This window comes from Sander lucioperca, chromosome 8 (assembly GCF_008315115.2).
Source record: "Sander lucioperca isolate FBNREF2018 chromosome 8, SLUC_FBN_1.2, whole genome shotgun sequence".
NCBI lineage: Eukaryota > Metazoa > Chordata > Actinopteri > Perciformes > Percidae > Sander > Sander lucioperca.
In genome coordinates, this window is record NC_050180.1 from 18,964,620 (window position 1) to 18,986,044 (window position 21,425).

Below are 21,425 nucleotides of genomic sequence, written 5' to 3' on the forward strand. Positions count from 1 at the left end.
CAGTCCCCTCTACCCTCCCGCTAAACCTCTTCTTCACTCACCTGCATTGCACCAGTTATTCCTCACCTCCAACTTAACATCTTCTACTGTCCTACAGTTTCAGTGCTCTGGAGTCCTCCCGCCTCCCTCCCTCCCTCTGTCCCTCTATCTCATTCTCTGTAAACACTGCAGGGCTTCATTCACATGTGCTCAGGTGTGGGCTGACTTTAAGGGAAATAAAGGCTTATAATCCAGCTGTCAGCAACAATTCTGAAATACAGACATATACCGTGAGACACATAATGGCATTTTTTCACTGCAGGAACCTAACGACCCATGCCATGGAGGTTCCCCAAAACATTTATGAACCTGTAAGGCTTTGGCTGTAGGTTACACCTTGTGTTTCCACTGTGTTTTACGAAGCGAAATGTTTTAGATAAACATCAAGGGTGACACCTCTTTGGATAGGCAATAAAGGTTAGTCCTGCGGGTGCCCTGGTTGCTTACTGTGTAGAGTGTGTACCATTAAGGCTGAGTCCTTACAGCAGCAGCCCTGGTTTGAGTGGGCCCTATCTCCTCTTTCTCCCCTACTTTTCCTGTCTATCTCTATCACTAGCAAAACATATTCTAAAAAAAAAAGAAAGTTAGTCCTTTGGTAATAAGACAACTGAGAGGTATCCTCAGTATGCAGCTTTTAGCTGAAGTAAATGAGAAGTGAAATGGTAAATTGGACAAATTGCCGACATGGCCTTGCCCCTTGTAGCACCACTAAGGCCATGAAATATACAATGTAGGCTTCTTTTTTTTCAAGAGAAAATAAAATATAACGAGCGATGCAGCATTTGGTACCTGCACACTACTGGGAAATGTTAAACTAGTACTGTACCTCCCCAACACTGTGCTTTCAATCTGCAGTGTTTCCAGTGTGGCAAAAGCTGTTATGTTCCATCCCACCAAATATACATGCATTGAAATTAACGCTAGTGTCCCCTCCTGAGCAGTGTTGAAAATATAGTTCCAGGAGCCCATACCCAAAGCCCGATAGTACAGTGGAAACAAAAGTAGAACCTGTGACAATGGTTACACGTCAAGTTAGGGGTTATTACGTTCCCGCGACCCATAAAATAAAAAAAAGTACAAAAGTACTTTTGTTAAATAGGACAAGTTGCCGACATAGCCTAGCCCCTTGTAGCACCACTGAGGCCATAAAATATACAATTTTGTTCAGCGTTCTATGTAACAGAAGTTATTGGCCTTCTCCTTGAGCTGAGCCGGGCTGGGTAGACTGTGCTCTCCTCAGCTTCTGAACCAAGATGGGCTACTGACCGCTGTTCAAGAGCTCTGCCTGGGGAAACAGGACTCAGCTTTACAACATCAACCCCAAAATTAAATGGCGAAAGGGAGGAAAAGCAGGAAGACCAGGATGTGTGTCTTTGTGCATGTGTGTGACAATAGTGTGTGATTGATTACGATAGTAGGATATGTTTACAGAATTTAGTGGGGCCACTGTAAATCAGGCCCCTTCTTTTTCTCGTCGCTATGGCAATGACTTCCTGATCCACTCTGGGCTGATTAACAGTCCTGGGGGACCTCTAAGCACACACCTCTCTGGGCTCCACTCACCAGGCTTAGGCTGCCATAAATTAAATCAGTTACCGGTTAGAGCACATGTGTGCACTTGGGTGAGTATGTGTTTGTCTGTGCAGCTTATCAATGTGTGTGTGTGTGTGTGTGTGTGTGTGTGTGTGTGTGTGTGTGTGTGCGCGTGTGTGTGTGTGTGTGTGTGTGTGTTTGTGTATTTTTGCACTAAACAAACTAGTCATTTTCTGAGGTAATTCAACCAAGCACTCAGTCTTGGTAGTGCTTGTGTTGTGAGATGATGAGTTTTCAATTCAAACGTCTTTAAGATACACTTTTTCAGTTGGTGACTTCCTAAATACACAAGTGGAATCATCCCCTTAAGCTTAACTTAATTTTCTTTTAATTTAAACATAAATGAAGCCTTTATTTCATGTAAACATTCAATCAAATAGCTCCTGCTAATATGACAGAAATGCTTATAGTGCTGTTCCCACTGAGAGTTATCCTCAGTATGCAACTTTTAGCTAAAGTAAATGAGAAGTGAAATGGTCAAAAACCTAAGCTAACCACAATGAAGTGGTTAACTCGATTGTGTGATATTACTCATATTGGCCTTATTGATCTGTAATTTCTTAGGTACTGCACTCACATAGTTAAATACATTTCCATCTAGAAGCTGCCTGATATAACCACTGTCTTGTATGTGTGAGGCCAACTGATATGAATTTGATGATAATTTGGACTTTAGGTACATGTTTGCTACAATATTAGCCAGAAGATCTTAAATCTGCGTTAAGGGATTATTTGGCTACTTGGGGGCTCGGAAAACAAGCTGTAAACACAACAATGATAAACATGGCAGAGAATTAGGACACATAATCGAACAAAGCCAGGTCAACCTAAAATCAGAGTTATAGCTCTATAGGCTTCTTTTTAATAAGGGTGCCCTAAAACAGTTTTTCCTGAAAAGGCGATCTTGACAATGATGTTAATCCAGCCACACAGTCTTCTTCTGTAACGGTAATCATTTACTGCTGTTAATCAATACATGTCGCTCACTCGCTGACAACTTTCGCGGGCTGCTTCAACTAGGACCTAGTGGAAGGTATTCATGAAATCATCCCACCCACAACTCATCAAAATATGATTGGCTAAGACACCTATCACTATCAAATGCATGCCCCCATTCACTTGCATTACACAGGCATTCGGTCCAGCTACTGAAGGCCCTACCTCGCCAGGGGGGGTCACCTCATCCAGATACCAACAGAAGAAAAATTGTGATTGGTCCATTTCCCCGACCATTATATTGAACTGCTGTTTGCCAAAAATAAATTAGTCCAAGTTAACAATAATCTAGACATTATTACTATTATTTCAGTGAATAAAAACAGAAAAATAAATACATTAAATAAGACATTTAACAGTACAAAACGTATTTTAATATTTTTTCTTAGGCCTTCACAGAATACCTTGAAGGCCCAGAGGGTTGCCCTCTGGATTATAGCCACGTAGCAGTGGTGCTTTGACTATTTTTTTCCGAGTAGGTATGTACTGTAAATTAAAGCTTTAGTGTGTAACTTTTTGATATTAATAAACGTCCGTTACATTCAAGCCATTACCAAATGAGTTGCTACAAAGCTAATTAAGACTATCAGCTCCACAAAACTCTCTCTGTATTTCTCAGTATAGCTATGTTCAGAAGATGTTGACGTTCGGTGACTTTCCCGCGCAGAAACTCGAGTGGTCATGAAAGGCTTGTATCATGTGGACACGCCAACAGTTTTGTTGTCATTACTTAGAATTCCTCATGGGGGTGGCAGAAACTACGCACTATAGCTTTAACCCTTGTGTTGTCTTCCCCTTCGACCATGCAACTTTTGTTTTTTCTGGGTCAAAATGTAAAAAGAATTCCAATGTTTTGGTCGTCTTTTTCGACACTTGTCACTTTTTCGAAGTTTCTGTCAATATTTTTCTGCGCTTTTTTGATGTTTCTTTAAGCTTTTCCCATGTTTTTGTCACTTTTCTTGGCATTTTTGAAGATTATCCTGAAGATTTTCCCGACATTTTTGTCAACTTTCCCGACGTTTTAGTTTAGATTTTTCCGTGCTTTTTTTTTACATTTCTTTCCTACGTTTTTCAACGTTCTTTTATCAATTTTTCTTTACATGTTATAAAAATTTAATAAAACAACCAAATTCAATGAGAGTAGTGAACTGATCATTTATTTAACTTGTGAAGAGTGTTTTGTTTTAAAATTTGGTTGAAAGAAACCCACATTTCTGATATAGAAACTTTTTGAAAATGGGTCAAATTTGACCCGAGGACAACAGGAGGGTTAAATATGGCCACCATTTAAATCAGTGATCATAATTATAAGTTATCTGTACAGATTTTTAGAATACCACTTAAATCATACAAGTGTCTGCGGTCTAATCAATGCTTATCTAGGTTTCTGTGATAAATTAACTTTTGTTTCTCCTGCTAAAGACCATACCTGTGGGCATAAAGTGTATATATATGCTGGTAGATGAGTGGTTATCTATTAGACATTTGCTCTATATTTATAGATAAAGAATAATAACTTTGATTCTGGCCAGGGACCTTGTCTTTACACCTATTGCTCTCTCTGTCCTTTCTTGTTTCCTCTCTCTCTGAATGGTCTATTTTATAAAACCTTAAAAATGTTATTTTGTATGTATGTAATGTTAGTTTTAATCTAAGTATTTACATGAATAATTACCTTTTACAACATACATTTCGAATAATGTCAAGTGAACATCGGTCAGCTGGCAATATTAGGTATCTTCTGTCATTCTCTCTTCCCCCTGAAACCACACACACACACACACACACACACACACACACACACACACACACACACACACACACACACACACACACACACACACACACACACACACACACAAACACACACACACACACAGGGGATGAGATAATGGTATGGTGCATTTGTTTGGGTTCAGTTTGTTAACTGGTATTAGACAAGACCGCAGTATCAAGAATCAAGACTGATCTAAGAGGAGATTACTGGAAAGACCATGACCAGCATTATGTATCTGTGTCTGTACTTGTGTTTCAGAGGAACCATGTTATCAGATAAGCTTAATAAGCTGATTGATTACATGTTGATAAATATTACTCCACTCGTTTATCATTGTGAGCTACAGGCACATGTGGGTCTGTGGTGTAACCAGATCAAGTGTGGAATCATTCAATACGATGTAATTCAATTTAGTTTAACCCATTGCATGTTCTCTCTATAAACAGCTCAAACTGAAGACAGATAGCAGCTTTTGAAATAGTAGATCATAACATTATAGAAATCAGATAACCCAAATCCATATTACAATTTCCCCCATCATCTGTCAGCACTGATGTGCTGTGTTCATGTTTTTTATACAGTACAGTCCATGATTTTGAGTTTTTGTGTCTTGATCATAAAACGTTCACACACACATTACTTGCTGGATATTCAAATGTTCTGTATTTAAAGGTGCAATATGTAATACTGAAAAGCTAGTGTTTAAAATAGTTACTGCAGTACAAATTCAAAATACTGGAGAGAGTCGTCTCCCCCGCCCCCTCCTTCCCAGACTCGAAGTTCACAGAGGTTGCCAGGCTGAGACCACAGCATCCACAACAATGTTGCTGGACGCTTGTCTCACATAGCCAGACATACTTCACAGCACAGCGGAGTAACTAACGTTAGATGCTGGCTATATTGACAGTCATAAAAGCCCGTGCTTACGCGGAGCTCTGTACCCAACTGACAGACACACTCAGATTAGAATTATGGTAAGAAACGCTAAGCACACTGCAAACTCATAGTCCTCTCTTCCCGATTTACAGCCCCCCCATTGTAAACAGCCGGGGCCCACTTGCCTGCTCCTCCGGTAACGTTAGCAGTTAGCAGGGTTAGCATGTCAGCGTTAGGCAGGAACAGTCGGGATCACTTTGCTGGCTGTGTCTCAATTGTTTTTGTAAGTAACAAACTCGGTTACTCTAGCTATATAAGTCAATGTGAGTACACGTAATGTTGAAATTACATGAAATGCCCGTCCCTTGTAGCCGTAATAAATTACCCTGAAGCTAATGCTTACCTGTTCAAGAGGAAATTAGCCAGCTCTGCGTCCTTTTGGGCTCTAATCTGTCTCCATCTTTCAAATACATCTCCAATATTTACCCGGGGTTTGTTATGTCTCTGGTCACGCAACATGAAACATGCTGTTTTTTTTAGGGTGGGTAGAGTCTATCTCCGTTGATCCTGTTCATTTGTTTGCTGCTTTCATGGCCATACTAACGTTACTGCTGTACCGCGCTGGATTTACGTTTTTACAGGTATATCTGGCAACCCGGCCTGGCTGTCAAACTGGGCAGTTGATAACAACACACATGCCAAAACACAAACAGAAATTCCGTCATGGAACGGAAATTTCAAAAGGAGAAAATACTGGCATTAGCATTGTTATCAGAAAAGATAGTATTTCATTGTTTCCTTAATATCTGGTGACGCATTGGGGTCCTTTTTGGATTTATCACAGTAAATATATTACATATTGGACCTTTAACTTGGCACATGACATAACTATATTGTGTTTACAACATGCAGGATAAGCCCGTACCTCAAATTTTAATTGCAGAGTCTGGTGATAATTCTCTTTAGGTTCAACACAACAAGATACTCCTTTCACATTGTCTCATATTGTTTTCACATTGTCATTTGATAGTTATTAATAAAAGATTGATTATAGCTGGTTTAAAAAATGCTCTAATCTGAGCTGTACAAGCCCATTTACACACATATTAATAGCGCAATATTGCCCTATAAGCATGTAAACTTGTTAAAATACACTGTACTTACAATGCAAAGTGATATCACAGTTCATTACTCCACAACACTTTGTCTAGTAGAGCTGTTTTCACTGTACATACATTAGCTACCTTGTGAATGTTTAAATCCAATTTCTGCTATGCTATGGGTTGATTTAAACTAATTTTTTTTATATTCTTGGATGTTGAAAATGTCTTGAAATTTGTATCAAATCCTTTTGGGTCAAGGGGCTTTTTAAAACAAAATGTAACATAAATGAGTATTATAGCCTGAAGCTTTACATAGGTTTAACATGGTTCATTGTATTTTGTACTGTGGATTATAGAGCTCATAGACCATTACAATGGAAGTGAAAATATGTATTGTGCTATATTCATGCCTATATTTGGTCTCCATGGATACTATAATACACTGATTATAAATTCAGCCCTTTACAGAAAAGTGTAACCATGAAAAACATGGTTATTCTTTCACCACTCGCACTTCCTAACAAGTACTGTTGGTGGAACCAGGTCTGCTGGTTGTCAGGGAAACCACTCTATTTATGCCGGGTGATGTACGACTGCTTCCTGTTTGCTCTTCCCCTTGGACATTTCAGCTTAAACGACTGGAAACAGTCCAAATATGAAAATATGAAGCAAGTTTGGCAGCACAAAACAAATTTAATGTAAATGCTTTTTGGGCTGTTCTTCCTGCAACTGTGGAGAGCATGCACATGTGAATGAGTTGTAGTTGTGAAGCTCTGCCTCTGACCATGTTATTGTAGAAATCCTTTCTATTGGCTTCAGCTGTCTCACTTTCCTTTATGGAGGTAGACGGATGTCTTCTTCAGCACTCACAGTATCTGACCAGCAGCTGTCAGCTCTTAGTTCTGAGAGTGAGGATCTGTCTGTCCCTGTAGACATATTTGACACATATACACACACACATCCACAAACACGCACACTTTCCTCATGCTCCTGGTTCATCCATCCTACTCTCCCTACCAAGGGAAATGTAAAATAGCTCTAAGTGATAGCCTCAGGGCTTTACAAGGTGGCTAGAAAGACCTTTCAGCCTACCTTAAGCTCCTACATAGCCAACATGCCAGTATCACTCCATCAGCTAGCATATGAGAATACAAATGATTTAAAAGGAATAATTCAACCTTAACATTGCAACACTGATAAACAACAAACAAGTTCTCACCTTGACTATTGTGTTGTTTGTTGGATTCTCACACATAACTGTCAAAACTTATGATGACGTAACAGTTTTTGGACTTTAAATGTCACTAAATTGTGGTGACATAACAAAAAAGTAGGATAGAGAGGTGAAAAGATACTTTCAAAAAGAGGGGACAGACAAAAATAAAAAAAACATTAAAGCTTAACATTGTTATTTTCAGCTGTTTATTTGGTACATGAAATACTGTAGCTACACACATAGATTTTACAGATGTTATTTTTAAGAGGCCAGTTTTAAAGACAAATTCACGTCTGATGGCTAATATGCTGTCTTATATCTCGTGACTGCTTTATGTTTTTGGTAAACAAGATGATCCAGTGGTTTGCAGATAATGGCTAATATGATGAACATGTTGCTTATGTTGAACATGCTGCCCACGACCTGTGTGTGTGTGTGTGTGTGTGTGTGTGTGTGTGTGTGTGTGTGTGTGTGTGTGTGTGTGTGTGCAGTCAGAGAGCAGGCAGGGTAGCAGTAATATACATTGCATTAATTTGGTAAAGGCTATGGCTTATGATGGGTGCTTTTAAACTCAGGGAATAAACTCAGGAACTCAAGGACGAAGAGCTAAATGTCATGAAACCTCCAAATAAACAGCTAAGTGTGTTCAGAGAGCTGCGTTATTAGTGGCTTTTTTTCACCATCTGCAGAGTTTAGTAGAAAACACTAAATTGAATCTGATTTAATCAAAAGTCAATGTCAGTTTTGGGTGATTATTATAGTAGTCAATTTGGGGATTGAGTTTGAATAATCTCTTAATCATTTAAGTTTATTTAATTAAATTTAGTTTTAAAGCACAAATGCATGAAGAGCATTTTCTGGTCACCTTGGGCATTTTAGTACTATTGGCTGACATTTCACAGTCTAAACAATTCATTAGAAAAGTAATTGACTGATTAATTCATAATGAAAATAATTATTAGTTGTAGTCCGAAATGAAAGTAAGGACTTCTTTCCAGACAAAACAATGTAATCTGCATCAAGGTTCAACAGGGACAACCCCACGGGAAGTGATACTAATCTCTCTGCTGAGAGCTGCCTCAGACGAGACGTACTTTGTTTTGAATAAGGGCTGCAACCTTCACTTAGTTTGTACTGACTCACTCACTAACACATAAACCCCCAAATCTTGATTATGAATACCTTGTAAACAAACAAAACAAATCAATTGTTATACTATACAGAAAATATATGATTAAACAATAGCAAGTGCCTGATATCAAGCTAAAAGTTGACCCATTCTCTTTAGAGCAGTTTTTTTAGGCCAAGGACCCCTTAACTGAAAGAGAGATGGAGCAGGGACCCCTTGCTACATATATTGTAAAAAATGTAGTAGGCCTAAAGCCTTTACAAATACCGTTTTATGGTGCATATAATACTAAGCTTTTAAAATATTTTTTTTTGGCATATTCATATATGTTGAATTCATGTTAATGTATATTTTCAAACATATATATATATATATATATATATATATATATATATATATATATATATATAAAAGAAAAAAAAAATATATATATATATATATATATATATATATATATATTTTTTTTTTTTTTTTTTTTCATTCTGGAAGATGTAAGAAAGTACAGCAGGAGAACTACATGAGGCAGGCAAGAAAATAAATTAGAACACTTAATTTGAAAATAACTTCTGGCCTCTGTTGAACATAACTAATTGATGCTATTTGTAATCTTCCTCTGTGACGTGTCACTTTTGGTCACCCTCTCTTGCTCTGACATCTGACCTTTTCCCATGAGGCAGCACTCCAATCACAGAAAAACAGGAAGAACATTGCCTCTGACAGCAGGCGTTATGAGTGGCCTCATGGGAAATGTAGTGCTGGCAATCTAAAGTGGAGTATGAGTCACCATCTGTCTCCCTCACTTAGTCATTACACAAGTGCTGCACATGCGTGTTTTGGTATGTGTGTTTGTCAGTATAGTGATTGTATTAACTGGTTATTTGTCCTACTGCTGTCTTACAGTTTGAATATATTACATATTTGATGACAAGGGAATTGTGAGTTGACCTTGCAAGGTACTAGGAGAGTCCTGATGACACTCCGTCTTCTTGTGAGAGCCGTTGGTGATGGTAGCTGTTGATGTACACACAGATAGGATACACTGCTGCAACACACACACACACACACACACACACACACACACACACACACACACACACACACACACACACACACACACACACACACACACACACTGTCCTACTGTGTCTCTACTTGTCACCCTGTTTAGGTATTCCAGGCAACGCTCATAGGGTATATTGACATTCCTGTCTCATCGCTTGCTCCATTGTGCATTCCGTGTGCGCTAACCCCCTCATCTCTCTCTCTCTCTCTCTCTCTCTCTCTCTCTCTCTCTCTCTCTCTACAGAGCATCAGACTTATTATCCATTATCCTCACTAACACTCAGCTTTGGAGCACAGCAAGACTTACACATATGTAAATACACATACATAAACAGTGATTACTGTCCCTATTTCTGTGACCAGTTTACTGATTTGACAAAATGCCAGTTAATGACGATGTCAGTCTCTCCTTCAACATTGCTGAAGGAAGAGCTTGGTGCAATACTTAAGAGTACCGACTTAAGACTACAGTAATTGTCTACAGCCATTCTGTGAGGGCTGTTCTACGAACTAAATGCTAATGTCCACATGCTAACATGCTGACAATAACAATGCTAACATGCTGATGTTATGCAGATTTGTTTACCATGTTCACTATCTTAGATTAGCATGTTAGCATGCTAACATTTACTGTAATTAGCACTGAACACAAAGCACAGCTGAGGCTGATGAGAATGTCATTAGTTTTGCAGGTATTTGGTCGTCAGCCAAAGTTTTGGACATACTGGAATTTTGACCTGATGGTGGTGCATATGAAACATAAGGGGAACAACAGTGATTGCAATTGAGGGAGCATTTACTGTGTTAGGCCTACAGTGAATTTAATGGCAATCCATCCCATAGTTGTTAAGATATTTTAATCAGGACCACAGTGGTTTTAGCGATTTGGTTTACACTAACGTAAGGTGCTGAAAAAACTCAGTTGCTGGTTGGGATTTTTACACTTGAGATTTAGCCCTATTTATGGTGGGTACAATCTGTTGTAGCTTTACAGGATTTTATTTTTGTATTCGTCACATTATTTATACCCAATCCAAGCAGCATCAGTGCTGATAACTTTGATTTAGAGGACTTGAAACTTGGTCATATAGTTGATCTATTCTGTCTAACATCAAACATTTTTTCTAGCTTTTTTAATGGGTTATAAGCCATTGTTTTAAGAGACAGCTGGCATTTGTTTTGGAAAATAACCTGTAGGTACATTTGTGACTCAAGTCCTTCAAATTGAATGTCAAAATACATTGTCCTGTCCTCCTGAAAACAACATAGAAACGTTTTCTGATAGGACTTTCTTCGTGATAGGACATTCTCGTTTGGCAAGTGTATAGCATATTTTACATTATTTGTATAGTGGCTACAATTATGTAATTTGTTGTCAATTCACAAGTACAACTTAAAGTTATTTTTCTGGGGATAGGGAGCTGCTGTTACCCCAGTAAATGTACTGTAGAAGCTGTTTAAAAGTGATCACTTGAATGCTATGCAATACATTAAAGCAATGACTGCTTATCATCAAAGGTGTTGCCATAATCAAGAAAAACAAGGATTTAATTTAGATCTGAGGATCTCAGACCTCTGTGAGATGGTGTAGTAAACAAGTTATTTACCAACCAAAGTAAATTCACAGTAATACTGTAGCCATACCCATAGTCTTTGTGTAGCTGTGTATAACTAAGAAACAAGGGCATTGGGACAGACACAAAACAACTGAAAACCACACTTGATTAAATAATGGATCTATGATCTGTTTGAAGTTGTGGCTCATCTGCTGTCTATTTATCTCAGTGCTACATGTGCTGTAAGGGAAGACAAGCAGGTAAACACACACACACACACACACATACACACACACACACACACACACACACACACACACAAACATAGTGCATTTCACTATCTTTGTGGGGACCCGTCATTGACATAATGCATTCCCTAGCCCCTTACACTAACCTTAACCATCACAACTAAATGCCTAACCTTAACCCTTACCCTCACCCTCACCCTAACCATAACCTAATTCTAACCCTAATCCTAAAACCAAGTCTTAACCCTCAAACAGACCTGTAAAGTTGTGAGGTCCAGCATTTTGGCCCCATAAAGCTGTCCAGACCCCACAAGTATACTGGACTCCCGGTTTTTGGACACTACGAATATAGTTAAACAAGAACACACACACACACACACACACACACACACACACACACACACACACACACACACACACACACACACACACATTTGCACACCTCCAGGAGCTGGAAGCAATGTAGCTTACTCACATCACGCTGGCCTGTGATGTTGGTTTGTTTATGTGTGCCAAGGGAGTGATAACCTGCTACTGTAGCTAACATTTCTAAAACGCTCCAGCAGCAGCTTGCACTGAGAAAATTATTGGGCAGATTTCACCTGTGTTTGGTTGTTTGGCAGAGAGATGTGTTTAAGGCAGCCTGTCTCTTTGTCAGCTAAAAACACCCATGGGTTTATTTATTTTGACCATGCTACATCCTTATTCTCTCATTCACATCACACCTCTTAACAGTTGTGTCATATATATAGTGTATCTAAGCTAATGTTGAGACAAGTAGCCTTTTCTTTTGAGTTGTTTTAACTTTGTAATAGCCCCAACTTGATAACCCTCCTCTGCTACTTACTTGCTACTTACTTGCTTGTCTGGTACTGTGTATCACAACTCTAGAACTGTAGTAAGAATTGAGCAACTAAGCTACTATTTGAATTGTGATCCTGATACCCAAGCAGCCGCAATCAAGTACATTTAACTTTAAATTGAATCATGTTTTGTCAAGTTTTCAAACTGCATAAAGCTACTATTGTCCCCAGGTGGGACTTTTTATATTTATTTAAAGCGCTTCCATAAAAAAAAGCCAAGAGAGGGGGCCAGGAGTAAAGGAGAAAAAAAAAACTTTGACTTTGTCAATAGAGAAAAAGAAGAACTTATGATGGAGCTCTTGATGGGAGCCATCAATACATTTGAAACGGAAGACACAAGATAGCTCGGGTCATAACTCGAGGAGTAAATTGTTTGAAAATTGTTTGAAAGTATCAAATTAACGCCCGGTCTGGAAAAAATAATGGAAGCTAACATATCTCCAGTCCTTCAGAAAACCCAAATTCTGTTACAGAATTGTGATAAGTTGTATATTTCCCTGATAGTCAGACTCAATTTGGTAAAAATGATTTTAACTCCCAATATCAATTACATCACTTCCATGTTACCGCTACAGCTTGCTTCCTCACTACTCAAAACATATAACAGAATGATAGAGAAGTTTATCTGGGCAGGAAAAAAAACCCATGTTTAATCGGACCAAGCTACTGTATATGCTGCAAAAGACAAGGGGGGATTAGCACATTCACAAATAGACTGGTATCATTTGTCATTTTCTTTTTATCTCAGCTATCTAAGATTCACCTTCTGCCACCACAAGGGTCCCTCTGTGGATCAGGATAGAAAAGCAACTAGTGTATCCTTTTTCTGTGGAGGCCTTCCTTTCACAAACAGATAGACCGGTTCCCTCCCAAGACCCGGTACTGACTTTTGCCAGAGAGTCGTGGAAAATTGTACATCAAATAACAAAAGCCAATCCATGTTTATCAAGCAGATCCTCCATATGGTATAACAAGAAACTGTTAATAGAAAAGAAGAGTTTCTTTTGGGATAAATGGATAAGGTCTGGTATTCATATTCTAGAGATGAGATGTGATGGGAGATGATGGATTCAGATCCTTTGACAAAATTAAAAATAAATATAATTTGTAATTCAGAATTCTGAAGATTTCTACAACTCAGACATTGCATTCTCTCAAATAAAGAACATATTCAGCACACTAAAACTGAAACACTGAAATTCAGGAAATATCACATAAGGGAGGCGATAAAAACAGAGGAGCATCAAAATTCTATGAATTTATTAGAAGCATATTGTCAGCATATGACTAGAAGTGCCAAAACTGGATGGTCTAAAGCTATACTGGGATAGGGACCTGGCCCAGGAGATACCAGAAAATTATTGGAAAAAACTTTGTGCATCATGGTACTGTTACTCACGTGAAACACAGTCACAACTCATTTGTTATAAGATATTAAATAGAGTCTACTGGACTCCTTCCAAATCAGCAAGACTAAAACTCAGAAACAAGGATATATGCTGGAGATGTAATAGAAAGGTGGGAACTCTGGTGCATATGTTATATGAGTGTGATAAGACTATTGACATGTGGAATGCAATAATTGTGTTCTTGAATGAGATGCTGGGCACACATTTGATCAAAAACCCCTCATTATGTCTTCTGGGATTACTACCAGATAATATTCAAATGTCAAAACACCAAAAATCATGGTGTCCTTTAGCTACTATAACAGGGTGCAGGATAATCTTGCGCCACTGGAAATCTCCCACCCTGTCCACTTTTAAGGAATGGATAGAAATACTAAGCTCAATGGCAAGCTATGTTTTTGTAAGGATTAATCATCATCATCATCATCATCATCATCATCATTATTCTTCTCCGCCTAAAACTCCGACTACAGCCTAAACTGTATATGGTGGGGGGTTGCCATTTTCAGGACTGGTCCGAAACTCCGCAAGGACCTCAGGCGCAAAAATTCACCCACTTCCACCACTAGGTGGAGCTATAGCAGAAAAAACGCATTTGGCCCTATAAATCCTACACCGTACACCCGACATTCAAAAACCACGCGTTCCCTGGATCCAACTGATATAGGCCACACCCAATCGCAATCTATCAAAAACCTACTTTTTCGAACTCCTCCTAGACCGTGCAACCAATTGGCACGAAATTTGGCAGGTAGCATCTCGAGATGGGCCGGACAAAAAGTTAATAAAATAGTTTTGATAGGATAAAAATTGCGCATATTACGCACAAACAAATTTGTGTAGCTAACTATGAAAACACCAACTTTGCCATATCTCGGCCCAAATAAATGACATCAACGCCAAACTTTAGATTCATGTTTGCCGTGACGCTCTGAAGGTCCCCCATACGTTTTATGAAAATTGGTCACTAGGGGGCGCTACAAGTACAAAAAGTTTATATCTCAAAAATGGCTCATCCCATTTTTACAAAATTTGTTGGGTACCATCTAGGTCCACAACTGAGGCCAACCCTAGAGTGGGGTACTGAGGGGTCAAAGTGGGCGTGGCCTAATAGGACCCAAGTCTAAATTTACTACTTACACTAATGTGAACAACTTTAAATTTACAGGGTAGATAGACAATGGGTCATGGACCATACCTACCAAAAATTACACATGTGGACCACTAGGTTGGTGCTATGTTTTTTTTGCCTTTAACTCCCACATTCCACATCGCACATTAGAAAACCATACATCCATGTCTTCCTTGAATGAAGCTGAATCACATAATATAGGCCACACCCATTTCCGCTCAAAAGTTTTTTCGCAATATCGTGCAATGTGCAAAACCAACTTTTTCGAACTCGTCCTAGACCGTACGACGGATCAGCACGAAACCTGGTAGGTAGTATCTCCAGATGGATGTGACCAAAAGTTACTCAAGGAATTTTGCTACGTTAAAGTATGCGCATTTGACGACCAAACAAATTTTCATAGCTAGCTACCACACACGTATCATATCATATCTCAGCCACATTAAATGTTATCAGCAAAGAACTTGATTGTTCATCATTGTTCAACATCCCACTACGATGCTCCATACCAAATTTGGCGAAGATCGGCCTTTAGGGGGTGCTATAAGCAACGTTTATTTGTTTTGGCCAATAACTCAATGCATTTAAATGGGAAATTTGCAGTTGCAATATCTCTGCCACAGTACATGCAATCAACACGAAACTTGTGCTCGTTCGGCATGCCGCTCTGAGGCGCTGTACCAAATTTGGCGAAGATAGACTATAATCAACGTAGATGAGTTTTGGCCCTTTTACTCAATCTATGTTAATGGCATATTTGCAATGGAGATGTACCACAGACCTTGCAGCTCACACTTCTCAATATTTACTGATGTTTGCCTCCTACCGTTAGGTTTTGGTTTTTGCTTTTTGCTTTTGTGTGCTCCCCTGGTTTTTTACAATAAACAAACTTATTAACCCACCTGACAAAGTTTATACAACCTTCACAGTGGACAAATGCGACTCTTTTCTCTCACTTTTTCAATCCAAAATCAACACCATTCATAGGCGCCAATACCGTGCAATTAAACATTGTAGTTGGTGCTAAGTGGAGAGTCTGTCATAGTGTGATTGGTTATGTTGGTGTCATTGATTCTTAATTTCCCACGAAGCACCCACTGAGGAAAACATAAATCGGCGCCTATGACACCACTTACAACAACTTGACCACCTCCCCTGCTCCTTCAACCACCACACCTGCCTCCCCCCCTCCACCCTCTCAGTCACTCTCTCATTTCTCTCTGCTGTCCCCTGTGGTCAGGGGGACTAAGAAGTTTGTTTATTGTAGAGAATTGTTAAAGGTAGTCTGTATATGCATGGAGGTGAACTGTTGACTGCTACATTTGCAACGGCGACGTACCGCAGACGTCGCGGCTCGCGCCTCTCGATATTTAGTGACATTTGCCTCCCCGCCGCCCGGCTTTTTTTCTATTTTATTTTTTTTTTCTGTTTGTGAAGAAAAAATATAAAAGACTGGGCAAATACTGAAAAAAGACACAATGTAACTCCTATTCATGTAACTGTAATAATGTAACAGTTATGGTTTTGTATTTGTCTGACCAAAACATCAATAAAACAAATAAATTAAAAAAAAGAAAATTGTTTGAAAGTTTTACATCACGTCTGATCTAGTCTGGATCAACAGAAGTACATTTCCAGAATAATTGCCTGACATCTGGCACAGGATGTCCCTCACCTTCCGCATTTATTTCAATTCATACGTCTTTTGTGAAGTCACAACGGGAAATATAGAGACTAATTGATGGTTTGTATATAAAGAAGCAAGAACCTCACATACCAACCAGGTAGTCATATAGGTAGATAAAGCCTGACACGGTTAACTTCATTTAATATTGTTTGTGGCTTTTTCTTTTGCGGGTTGCAAATCTTCCTTTCCGAGACTATTTCGCAGATCCACTGTCACTGTGTCCGGAGCTTAGTGCCGCCCAAGACCATTGTGACTGGTTTAAAGAAAGTGTATTTTTTTGTATTTATCTTAAATAATTAATATATATATATATATATATATATATATATATATATATATATATATATATATATATATATATATATATATATATATGTGTGGTGTAGCCAGACCTTACTCCATAGTGCTGTGGAGATACAGTAGGTCTGGCAATGTGAAACTGCCTCTGACCACACCCAAAAAGTAGTCAAAATGAAATATGCTGAGTCAACAATACTATAATCAGTCTGTAAAATACCCACTATGTCTTCATTTAAAAATAGAATATTAGCATCCCCAGGCTGCTTCAACCCAAAAACCCAAAACATGAACTCAGGTTACATGGTCTGTGGCCCTGGACACATCCTATTTTAATTCTACATTCTTTATGACTAATTACAATTCTAAAATATATGTATATTGTTTGCATTTTATATAGAGTAACAGCATTCTACAATGTGTAAATATTAATGCGGAATCTCAGATGGCATGTCACCTTCTTCATCATCCTTATCTTTATCGTCATCAACCCGTGTTCTCACACACACACACACACACACACGCACACACACACACACACACACACACACACACACACACACACACACACACACACACAAATGTTTGTTTCACTATCTATGTGGGAACCCGTCATTGACATAATGCATTCCCTAGCCCCTTACCCTAACCTTAACCATCACAACTAAATGCCTAACCTTAAACTTACCCTCACTCTAACCATAACCTAATTCTAACCCTAATCCTAAAACCAAGTCTTAACCCTCAAACAGCCCTTTAACCTTGTGGGGTCCAGCATTTTGGGCCCCACAAGGCTGTGCAGACCCTACAAGTATACTGTATTCCCCGGTTTTTGGACCACACGAATATAGTAAAACAAGCACACAAACACACACACACACACACACACACACACACACACACACACACACACACACACACACACACACACACAGCCCACTAAACTACATTAAGCAATTCAGCATTGATCAGAACCCCAGAGAGTGGACCTCTTAGCTCTGTTATTAATAATGGATGCAGGCCAGAAGAGCACTGGGGCCCTCATCTTTACTTAGCATATTAAGGCAGGAACCTTTTCCTTCAAGGCTTAGAGGCAAAAGCCACTTATGGGAGGTTTGTGGCTACCGCATTCGCATGCTGATGACATTTAGCTGAGCGGAGAGTCAGGGGACCTTATTTAGATGATAGAGACATTAAGACATGGCTGTAAGCTGGCAGACCAAAGTCATAATATCAAACCTGATAAGTAGAGTGAATTCCCAAGAGACATGCTTGTTTGCTCTATTATCATACATATTTGTCATCTCTGCATCTTATGCAGAGGAATTCCCAGGAATAAGGTCCTGTAAAGAGGAAAATAACTCCAGGCCTGGTGTGTATTATTTTTTGAAGTTGATAGAGGACTTTCACAACCTGCTTGTTATTAAAAATATGGAGTTCTCTGTGTTGTGCTCTGTGAAGTTGTATGTGAGGAGAAGTGAAGCCTAATGATGTTTATGCTGCAGCATGCAGGCCTGCAGGTCACTGCTGTCAGACAGGCAGACAGCGGTGGTGGTGGTGGTGGGGCGGGGGGGATGACACAATCCGCTGTGATGCCACAAAGCTGCACTGACAAAGACCAGCGAGAAGGCAGGCAATACTCTTCCTGGCATTTCTGTGTTATGTAACTGCTTGTACACTGTGGAACATTTAAGGCCATGGTGCACCTGAGGCAGCAGATGCACATGTTTTAAATCACCCTAAATGTTTTTGGTGGGCCAATGAGCAGTGAAAGTATCATGTCATGTGTTATGTGCAAGCAAGGCGTGGCTTAGCCTGATTCAGCACCATATACTACATTCGACTACTGCATGAGTCATAGCTAGGGCTGTCAATCGAATAAAATATTTTATTGCGATTAATCGCTGATTGTCCATAGTTAACTTGTGATTGATTGCAAATTAAATGCACATCTGTCTTGAGCTGCTTTTTAATGATCATTGATTAAGTTAAAAATGTAAATAATAAAGCCTGTTCTCAGGACTCAGAACGGGACGTCGCTCTTTAGATTAAGTGTGCTGCTCCAAAAAGAACCTTGCCATCCCACAGCAGTGTGTGACCAGGCTGGTGACCAGCATGAGGAGGAGGTGCCAGGCTGTTGTGGCTGTGTACGGTTCTTCCACACGCTACTGAGGCTCCTGTTTGTGAAATGAATAAATTGTTAAATTGCCAATATGTCTTGTTTCTTCAAACTTCAATCATCCAATCCACCAAACACCAAACGAGTCAATGGCAGAATGAGCTGTTTTGCATTGGCAGAGAAGATTTGGGGAAATTTCATGGGCGCAACCCACATACTCAGCGCTGCTGCTCATCCCACCAATGCATGTTCCTTACAAATGGGGCCCCATTTGAAAGGGAACTAAACAGGCTTTCCAACGGTATAAGATTTATTGCCAAAAAGCATTGTTACCACAGAGAAATAACCTACCAAACACAAATTTCCTTACTTTTTGTGCTAAGTTTAGATAATGTAGGTTCATGGCAAGAGAAGACATCCAATTTGTTAATAAAAAAAAAAACTTGTAAAACTTTTGGACTATTACGTACCTTTAGTTTGTAACATTTCCAGTAATTACGTAAGTTACTACAGACAAAATAAAAGAATATATATCTATTTACTGTAGGTAAGCAAACTGAGGATTTTTCATTCTTGTTTACCTCAAAACTTATATAAAATAAAAAAGGAAATAAAATAATTTCACTCTTTTCTTATAGAAAATATTGATTAGTGTAAAGTCACTTCAATTATACAAATTGTAAAGATGAAAAGTTTGTATTTTCTGTATTGGTGTTTGATGCTAGTGTTTTTACTCTCAGTGTGTTCTGAGTGACAGTAGTCATGTTTCCATCTAATTGTTAAGCGAATTTTAAGCAAACTTTTAAAGTGTCGCAAAAAAGAAAGAAAAAAGAAAATGCGTATTAGAAACGTTTCCATCAACTGGTTTACAGCGAATAAACTAGACTACGCAAAGCATAGTTTCGTCACAAGTTGACGTCACGCATTGTTGTAGATTGCAAACCGGCTTGCTAAATCAGAGAGTTTAGAAGCTAAGTTCTTTGGCTAAATGGAGAGAGGTAGCATTGTACAAGTTGGCCACCTGTGCAGAATACAGGGTTGTGACAGATACATTTGATGTCAGTAAGACAACCGTTCACTGCTATGTATACTCAGTGTGCAGGGCCATACGATTCAAGCTGTTGAACCAAATCATCAATATACCCGACGTGGCTGAGGCACAGGCAATAGCGCACTGCAACTCCACTCCGCACCTTGTTCCACAAGTGTACGCCGCACTGGATGGGACCCATTTCCCGACCCTCCCCCCATCCGATGGATACCGGGACTATAGTAATGGGAATTACTTGTTGGCTACGTCACAACTTATTTGGCAATGCTCCATCTCACATTTTGTGCATTAACTCTTTTTCAAAAAAGGCAAAAAAAAACACCTTTTTTTTTTTCTTCTAATTTTGCCATTTCCATCATCATTTTCTAATGCGATACTTCAAAATGTGAATAAAAATACGTTGATGGAAACCCCACTAGTGTGTGTTGTCTCAATGAGGATTGTTCATAGTCAGAGTCTGTTTTGAGACGTGTGAAGAGTTGTGTTGCTTGGAATGAGTTTTGCAGGTGATGTGAACTGTTTAGCTCAGGTGATCTATTGGTAATGCAGACTGTAGTTAGAGTTGTGTACATGTGGCTTCAGTTGTGACCAGTGTTGTTTAGCAATCGAAAAAAACTGTAATATGTGATTCAGGATCAGGTTTAACCTCCGAAGCCACAGCCACTGCCACTGCCCACTAACAGACTCATCACTAAGAAAGCAAAGCGCTCACAGCAGTGCAGGAGTATGCTCCTCCTTATGACAATACAAATCCTCACACATCCTCTTCTGACACTGACATGGCTTGGTGTGTGTATAAGCGTGTTCAGTGTTTTTTCATGTATGTGCACGTGCGTACGTGTATGTACACCCTTTTGTGCATAGTATGTGGGGGAGGAAGAGGAGGTGTCAAGCACACAGTGGTATCCAGGAAAAGATTGTTCTGTTCTTGTAGATGTATGTGGGAGGACACTGTGGAGTGGGGTCATCTGGGACTGTAAATTCTCAGGGAATTAAGGAATTACTTACTCTGTTTTCAATTTAAATGCAAATGTTGGAAATGTGAGCTCCTATAAGAGTGCATAGACACCAGGAGTGGAGAGGAAAGTGGGCTATGTATGTGTACAAGGATGTTTAGAGGCCTGAGTATATTACCCATGATTGTTTTTTGTCAGTAAAGATCCGAAAGCAAGACCTGGTGGGATCATTACAGCTGCCAGAGAATGACCTGAAGAAGGTCAGCACACTATGCCAACAACAGCAAGTGCAGCTTTGTTACCTTTTTTAAAAGCT

The 21,425-nt window shown here is 39.2% G+C and overlaps 1 protein-coding gene across 1 annotated transcript in view; it reads left to right on the forward strand.

The window, feature by feature from the left end:
• Nucleotides 1-21,425, forward strand: part of LOC116046951 (transmembrane protein FAM155A) — a 111,927-nt gene that overhangs the window by 53,577 nt on the left and 36,925 nt on the right. The window lies entirely within an intron of this gene.